The sequence below is a fragment of the Oculina patagonica genome, chromosome 12 (genome assembly GCF_052425735.1).
Source record: "Oculina patagonica isolate OP01 chromosome 12, crgOcupat, whole genome shotgun sequence".
Taxonomy (NCBI): Eukaryota; Metazoa; Cnidaria; class Anthozoa; order Scleractinia; family Oculinidae; genus Oculina; species Oculina patagonica.
Window position 1 is genome coordinate 17,577,261 of NC_135769.1, and position 9,707 is coordinate 17,586,967.

The window sequence follows — 9,707 nt, forward strand, 5'->3', positions numbered from 1 at the left end:
TTACTAGTGAAAATTCTGCATCTGGCCAAGAAGTCCCATATCACCATGGAGTACCCGGTTTCCGTAGCATGAAGTGACCAGAGATATTTCTAGTCACTTCTGGATGAAATTCTAGTCCATCGTAGGGTCACCCCTCCCCGCATTAAATTTGCTTGAACCGATTTATAGACAATGGTGGAGAGAGGCACTGTGAGAGAACGTGGCTTTACAAGGACACAACGCAGTGACAACACCTGGAGCTCGAACTCGGACCGCTGGACCCCTCCGGGGAAACTCGAATTTTTTTTAATAGGGTTTGCCCTGAGGTGCAAACCCTTAGGGACGGACCATTATTTTCTTGGGAGGGGGGGATGAAAAATTTTCGTCTGCAAACTTTTTTTTTAGTTTATGCACCTCTGCAAACATTTTCAAGAATTTTCGAAATTCTTACTACTTTTTATTATACATATCGTTTTTGCAAACAATTTATTTTGTCTTTCCAGGCCCTGCAAACAATTTTTTTCAATATTTTTCACCCCCCCCCCCCTCCAAAAAAATAATGGTCCGTCCCTTACCCTTTGATATACCATTTTCGACAGAAAAGGTACCCTTTTGGGGTGGAGTTGCTCTGCATAGTCCACTATAGGGAGTACCCCCCCCTCCTGGGTAGGGGTCCAGCGCTCCAACCTCGGGCCTCCACAATTAGAAAGGCTAGTCAAAATTTTCTGGAAATTGGTAATTGCATCAATTTGATCATGCTTAAACAAAATGCGTTAAAATGTACGTGTCTATTTAGGAAAGTGCGTCCCATATTTTGAAATCACTTTACTAAACTCCCTAAATTAATAACGTTTCATTTATTTAGATGCCCAAAGCATGGTGGGCTTAATATAATCCTGGCAATTTGAGTTGCTGTAGTATGGTCAAAGTTGGTCTTGCTAAAAGTACAGATAATTAAGTAGCGTCAAGAGAGCGCGTTAAGGTTCCGATGAGAACCACGTGGTAGAACCACACCCAAAGCTCCCACTGGGCCTTATTAAACTACTTGGTTTAGCTTGAAATGAAAAAAAAAATGCAATTCTACTTAAAATTTTGCTGAAAATAATGTACAGCTCATATCCTATTTTATGCTTGCAGTTGGTTGAAAAGAATACCTCAATTGTAAAAGGTAAAGTCTGCTTCGAGCCTAGTGGCCCATACAGGCCGGAGCTTATCCCGGTTTCCGTAGCATTAAGCGACTGAGAGTATTGCTACTCCCCCCCTGGATGGGATGCTAGTCCATCGCAGGGTTACCCCCCAGCAGTAAATTCGCCGGTACCCATTTATACACCTGGGTGGAGAGAGGCACTGTGAGAGTATAGAGTAAAGTGTCTTGCCCAAGAACACAACGCAGCGCCCCGGCCACGCCTCGAACCCGGGCCGTTCGACTCGGAGGCGAGCGCGCTAACCATTAGGCGACCGCGCCTCCCACTCAATTGTACCTTATGGAAATCCCATGTACCAACTCAGACTTAACCCACTATGATGTACAATGCAGAAAAAAAAACCTTTCACTTCTAAGGGTGCCAAAACTTGTTAAAAATGCAACATTTTTTCCAGAATATTGCAAAACAAATAGCACCACAAAAAAGTGTTGCTTGATGGTTTACATTTGAATGGTTACACTTTGAATCTTTAAAAGTCACAACCATTAAAATTCACTTAACGTTGGATCCTGATTGAGATAAAGGTAAGGCCATAGTAGGAGGTTTTCTGGGTGTAGCTGGGAATTGAAAACCAGCACAGTGCTTAAGTGGTTGGAAAAATTACCGTTTCAAACAAACCTGTTTTGATTACATTTTGTTGCAATAAATGTCTTTTAGTCCCCATCTCTAAAAAGCTTACTCCCCTTCCTTATTATTCAAGAGTTTTCTGTCAACCACGTTTTTACTGCAACTTTTTGCGGACACGGTTATTAAAAAGAAACAAAAACAGTCACTTTGCACTATAGCCAATTTGTGATTTGAAGTGCTCAGCTGATTATCGACTGGAAGGTCATAAAGGTAAATAAACCGCTGTAGAGAATTTGGAAAAGCTGACGTTTTACGCGTTAGCTCCGGGGTTACTCCCTATAATGGCCAATATGGGGAGGCTCCACCCGAAAGGGGTAGGGATTTCACAAGTTTAGGTATATGAAAGGTAGGGATATCACTCACTTAGGTATTTAAAAGGGCCTTCAATTAAAATATTTCGAATAGACATTTAAATTTATTAAATGCTTCATAAAAATGGCATCAAGGCTTCCTGTTTTTCAGTATAAGGTATACGAAAGGGTTACCTTTTCTGTCAAAATGGTATATGAAAGGGTAAGGGTTTGACCCTCGGTGCAGAGCCTCCCATTACAAAACTTTTTCTAGTATCTACTCCCTGGGCGTTAGCTCTTTGTCGGGGCCAAAACAAGGGATAATACTCAAAACGCCAGCGTTTCAAAATTTGCTGAGGCAGTTTAGTTAACTTTATCAACTTTGAGTTGATAATCAACATTTTGTTCACTTGCCAGCCAATGCAGCACAACAGTTTCTTAAGAAAGTAATACTTTATATAATTTAAAATTAACCACTTTCTTAATTAAGCTTGGAGGGGGCGAAGTGTTGATGGTGTAAATAGAGCTTTTATGGGAAAAACCTAACTGGGAGTTCTCACGAAAGAAAAATAAAATGACTTCTGATATAATTAAGGATCCCTCCTCTGACTAGCAACCCCCCCCCCCTCACACCATCTACTGTCACATGTTACACCACTTCCACCAAAAAAATCAGGAAATATGAAATAGCAACCTACCCTTCCTCCTTAAAAAATTTAGACAAACAAATGTACAAAGTAAAATATGGGGCTGTACTACTGATCTTATACACAAAATTAAATTGGATAAAAACAGCTGTAATATATCTCTTTGGGGATGTTGGTGGAAGAAAATGTGAAATTTTTCCAGCAAGCACTCCATCATTAGGTAGTACAACATCGAAGTTTTGTTGTAAAGGGGGGCCTCTCCGGTTGTTCTCACACCTAGTTGTCAATGAATACCAAAGCATAAACAATATTGAATCACCTGTGCTCTTTCTTTGACTGTAACTGATATAAAATCTTACTTTCTTTACAAGAATGCACAGTCTAAAACAATTTTTGTGGTATGTGTAGTTTACATGGCCACAAGTCAATGTGTATGTGTAGTTTACATGTCTACAAGTCTAGAACTACAAGCTGATTCCTTTGCACCAACTGATTCAATTGCACCAACTATAATTTTGTATACTACAGTCAAACGGAGCGACCATTAAAGACCCGGATTGCAGAACACAATAGGGCAGTTGCCATGTTTGACCATGACTCAAAGATCTCCTGTCATGTACATGAAAAACACGAATATACCGTATTTACTCGAATAAGCGCCGCCCCCGAATAAGCGCCGCATTTGGAACAAAAAACTTAATAAGCGCCGCCCCCGAATAAGCGCCGCAGCCCCGATGCGGCGCTTATTCGAAGTATTCCTTTTAACTTAAAACAGCACTACAAAGCAACTCTAAAACAAACTTGGACATTCTTTCTATCAAAAGCGATGTTTTGCAGTTCAAAGTGACTGTTTTACCGCTCGTTCATTAGTTTTCTATCTAACATTCTTACAATACGTAGTGCTGTAAATGTTGTAATGGCCGCGAACTTTTCCAAGACAGCTAGCGCCACATCTCTATTAAGCAAAAGACGAATACTGACAATCAAAAGACGCTGTTTTCAATTACTGTAAAAAGATGAGATTCGCTGTGGTGTCCAAACTGTTTAAATAAGCGCCGCCCTCAAATAAGCGCCGCACTTGAGGCGCGAAAAATTTAATAAGCGCCGCGGCGCTTATTCGAGTAAATACGGTAATCACCATATGGATTTTAATGCCGTCAATGTAGTTGGACATGAGCCGAATTATCACAAGCGACTCTTTTTGGAAGCCTGGTTGTCCATTAAGGATCTGCACTCTGGGAAGGTTGTGCCTAAATCCTACCGCTCAGAAGGACAGCCGAGCAGTACTAGGGACGAGTTTCCGACTCGAGCACTTTTCGGAAATTGTCGGCAATTCCAATATGGCGGACTGTTCCTGCCACATATATCGCAAATTGACAGCAAGTTATCAAGCCTGTAAATATATGTACAAGCTGAGACGAGTATGTTTTTTATTTACCTGATATGTTCAGAAATACTGTGTAGAGATAAGTCAACGAACAGTCATATGAATGCTTTATGAGTCTGAGTCCGTATAAAGACCGAATTTAATTTGTTTGGGCTGTTCGCTCTTGTTTCGCTTGCATCGTAAATAAGACTTAAATATTTATTCTCATGGGTAAGAATTCTTTAAACGCTATTTTTATTCGGGGAAGCTTAATTTCCAACTATTTTTGTCTGGCTTTATCTTGTCCCCCTGCCCGGTAGGATCTTGCCTGAGCCAGAAAATACTACCGGCCAGAAGGACAGATTGTATATGAAGTCAATCCGGCTTGAATTCACTCATAGTTTTATTTGTGGAATGTTTCTGCACATTTGTTTTACGTCTTACACTAGTTAAGAATAACTCCGAAGCAGTATCTTCAATTTTTTGTTGAATTTTTTTCTAGTGTCCCTCTGCCCGGTAGTACATAATATAATCCTACCACCCAGAGGGACGGGCTGTTAAATTAAACAACCAGCTTAGTTTTATTAACTGGTTAACACAAAACAGTGTCCCATGCATTCCACTCCACTTGTTTACCAGTTTGGAATCTTTCAACGAGAATATTTTCATTTTCTTGTTGTGTTGTCCCTCTGCCTGGTAGGACGTAATGACATACTACCATCCAGAGGGACAGGCTGTTAAGTAAAACCACCAGCTTTAATTTCTTTCACTCGTTTACATATAACAGTGTTCCATGCATTTCTCTTCACTTGTAGATCAATCTGGGATCTTTCAATGGGAATGTTGTAATGTTGTCCTCCTGCCTGGTAGGGTGTAATAAAATACTACCACCCAAGGGGACAGGCTGTATATTTAGGGAACCAGCTTTAAAACTATTCAGTGTAGTAATAACACATGACAATGACATTTTTTAATGCATTCCTCTTTACTCAGATCTCTACATAAGTATAGATTCAAACAGTTGGGATTTTTCATGTTGAACTTTTCAACTTTTTGTTGTGTTGTGTTGACCCTCTGCCCAGAATGAAATACTACCACCTAGGAGGACATGCTGTATATTAAGTTAACTAGCAACTTTTACTTTATTCGTCAGTTTACACATACCGGTAAAACTAAAAGTTTTTCATATATTCCCAGTCCTCAGTCTTGCACTAGTTTGAAATCACATGCACTTTATCTACTTCTAGAATATTTTCATTATCTTGTTGTCTTGTCCCTCTTCTAGGTAGTATGTAATAAAATAATACTATACATTTCAAGATTACTTAGTGGACTGTTCATTCAGCTGCATTCATGATATTGTAACACATTGTTTTATGCATTCTTCAATCTTACACTGGTGTATAGTACACAATAGTATACTGCTGTCCAAGAGAACAGTTTAGGAAACTGCTTTTAAGTTCAGCCACTGCTTGAGCCATAATTTTGCACCATGCATTCCTCTTCAGTGTTCCCCTAAGAATCTCATTTAATTTCTTGTGTAAAATGTTAATTACTCCATGATCTTAGAGACAAGTCAAATATCATTGGCCAAGTCTGCAGGTTCTCCCAACATTAATTTTGATAAAGTCTCAGTTTGAATAATGGCCTCTTTATTTGAATTTAACTTGAAAGTTGAAATAAAGAATGTAATAAGACTCCTATTCATTAGTTAATTGAGGATCATTCAAATTGGTAACATTTTACATGAAATGCGATTCTTTAGCAATAAACGCAAAGAAGGTATGTCATCCTGAAAAAAAAAATGAAATGCAATGTTAATTATTTTTGCATGTTCTTTAAGGTGTTATAATATGATACAATTTTATACTCTTTTTTTGTATAGGTGAATGACCCCAAAATGAATCATATTATATTGCGTAACCTCTAAATGGAAAAGGCATGAATACTTTTCTTGTCGAAATACCTGGGTAAAATTTGGAGTTGCTTTCCTACTGAGCTGCTCTGCAAACTAAAAGTAGAATAATTATGAACACATGACATCAGAACCATTTATAATAATTTGTTGTAGCTGGTGTAAACATTTAAAGGCTGAGGTGAACACTTTGATTCCTGGAAAATACTACTAAAGGGAATATGACACTTGCATGTAACTCACCATGCAGACAAAGACACCACAGTCATAATCATTCCTTTGTTTTGGTATATCCTATAAACAGGGGGTTTAAAAGCACCTTTTTTTACATTTTATTAGCATAAGACTCGAAAGAAAAGCATTAAACAGCTCGTCTTCCTGAGCAGTAGTTTTTTTATTTAAAAACTGCTAATAATACCACATAGAGAGACTATGTGTAGTTCCAAAAATATCCATACTCCCCCACAGAAGGGATTGGAAATTCCTGGGGGATGAGGGGTTCTTAAAGACCGAAAATTTCAAAGAAATCAGGGACGGCGGAGCAGTTTTCCAGGTGGGGGGGCTGACTAATGACTTTAAGTGGGGTTTAAGAGACTCTTCTCTTAAAAAGTCTTTATTTTTTCGGAAAAAGTGGGGGGGCTAAAGCCCCCCCAGCCCCACCGGCTCCGCCGTCCCTGGAAATTATGTATGGAATCAAACTGGAATTTCCAGAGGGGTGGGAGTCCTTATAAGAAATCCCTTCTGTGGGGGAGGTATGTATATTTTATGGAACTACACAGGGACGGCGGAGCGAGGGGAGGGGGCCTTAGCCCCTCAGATTTTCTGAAGAAAATAAAGACTTACAAAGAGAAGACTCTTTTAAGTCACTAGTCAGCCCCCTTACTGGGAAAATTGCTCCGCTGCCCCTGCTACACAGTGCAACAAGATCTTGACAATATTCATAGAAAGTTCCTCTAAACTAAACTAGTGTAAGACTGAAGAGGGCAGTATACATAATAATAATAATAAATAATAATAAAAATAAAAAGTATTTTTATAGCGCTGCTAATAATACCACATAGAGCAATGGTGTCTGTTATATGGTTTTATTATATTAAGTAATACTGGGCAGAGGGACAGAAAGTATATAAATTGCATGTGATTTCAAACTAGTGCAAGTCTTCACTTTTAATCCATAAATACACAGGCAGGGGGACAACATTACAACATTCCCATTGAAAGATCCCAGATTGATCTACAAGTGAAGAGAAATGCATGGAACACTGTTATATGTAAACGAGTGAAAGAAATTAAAGCTGGTGGTTTAACTTAACAGCCTGTCCCTCTGGATGGTAGTACGTCATTACGTCCTACCAGGCAGAGGGACAACACAACAAGAAAATGAAAATATTCTCGTTGAAAGATTCCAAACTGGTAAACAAGTGGAGTGGAATGCATGGGACACTGTTTTGTGTTAACCAGTTAATAAAACTAAGCTGGTTGTTTAATTTAACAGCCCGTCCCTCTGGGTGGTAGGATTATATTATGTACTACCGGGCAGAGGGACACTAGAAAAAAATTCAACAAAAAATTGAAGATACTGCTTCGGAGTTATTCTTAACTAGTGTAAGACGTAAAACAAATGTGCAGAAACATTCCACAAATAAAACTATGAGTGAATTCAAGCCGGATTGACTTCATATACAATCTGTCCTTCTGGCCGGTAGTATTTTCTGGCTCAGGCAAGATCCTACCGGGCAGGGGGACAAGATAAAGCCAGACAAAAATAGTTGGAAATTAAGCTTCCCCGAATAAAAATAGCGTTTAAAGAATTCTTACCCATGAGAATAAATATTTAAGTCTTATTTACGATGCAAGCGAAACAAGAGCGAACAGCCCAAACAAATTAAATTCGGTCTTTATACGGACTCAGACTCATAAAGCATTCATATGACTGTTCGTTGATTTATCTCTACACAGTATTTCTGAACATATCAGGTAAATAAAAAACATACTCGTCTCAGCTTGTACATATATTTACAGGCTTGATAACTTGCTGTCAATTTGCGATATATGTGGCAGGAACAGTCCGCCATATTGGAATTGCCGACAATTTCCGAAAAGTGCTCGAGTCGGAAACTCGTCCCTAGTACTGCTCGGCTGTCCTTCTGAGCGGTAGGATTTCGGCACAACCCTCTGGGAACGACTACGCTATCATCCCAGAGGTTTACAAGTCCTTGTCACACGCATGAATTTCGCGCCACGTTCTTTTGTTTCAAACTTTTACATGTTATATTTAAAGCGCGCGCTAATGCGTTGCCTTTTTTAAATCGTTGTGAAAGCTTTGATTTTTTAACTGATGAAGGCTTAAGCAATAGCCAAAACGTCTTGAAAAATAACATCAAAATACAGTCAGCGACAAACCTTTAACAAACTAACCGATTCCCACTTAGTTTTAAATCATAATTGTCATGAACAAATTGCAAATTGCCCAAATAATCACCCACACTTGGGGTTAATTTAAAAAAAATCACCTCCAATAATCATCAAGGAAATACAGCATCTCACCATTAGAGGATGTTATGTGCAAATTATTTTACATTGTAACAGTACTCTTCATAAATGTTTGTGGTGTTTGAGTCCACAATGTGATCATGACTGACAGAGTTCAGAAATTTGCATAATTTTCTGATATAATTTTCAAATATTTAATAACCTCCAAAGGAAATGCTTAAATAAATCAAATCACCATATCCTGGTTAAGCAAAATCAGCATAACACTGGTTTCATTAGTAGTTTTAAAAATAGCATGTTTTCTTTTTCTTCTTTGAGCTCATGTTTTAACAAATTAAGAACAAGTAAATAATAACATGTGGGTGTTTGAGAAAACATAAAAGCTGTGAAAAAATAACAATCTGTAGGCAATTGTGTTCACAGCTGTTTAGAGTTCTCCCACACTATCACAAGTGTCTCCACAACTTTAAGGAAATAAGGAAAGAAAAACATGCAATTTATTTTATAAAATATGTGCTCAAAATAATTTCACTTCCAACAAAAAAAATGTTTATTCTTTTTTGCCAAAAAAGCAACTTCTATAACTGCATGTCAATAATTTCTCCAGCCTTGTTTCCTAGAAAATTTACATTGTTTGCTGTTTTGCTCAAATAATCACCTCCATTTTAAGTAAATAAAAAATAATCACATGGGCATATTTTTCAAGAAAAACAGCTGTTATGTCAATGCAGCAGTACTCTTTTGGAAATTATTGCGGGGGCTGTCTGGAATCAAGACAAAACAGTCCTATAGCAAACAAGATAAAACATTTGTCCAAGTTAACTTACGGATTCCTAGTCACGTACAAAATCACCTCTAACAGCGTAATCAGCTAGTAAATTTATAAGATGAGAAAGTTAAGTTACTTTAAAAAAAAATTTTTTTTTCTAAGAATGATCAGAATTTCTGTTGTCTCATTTCTAATATCAATACAACATCAAGAGAATTGGTGACTAGATTTGAAGAAAATCATAAAGAAATTGGTGATATTGCCTGATGTCCAATAAATTCTCAGCACTGACATATATACAAAATTGATATAATTTAGTAAGGAGAATCACATTTACATCATAATGTAAGCTTATGCTTTGAGTCAAAATTCATTTCAAGTGTTTGCATTGGCTAGCTATAGGAAATACGACCAAA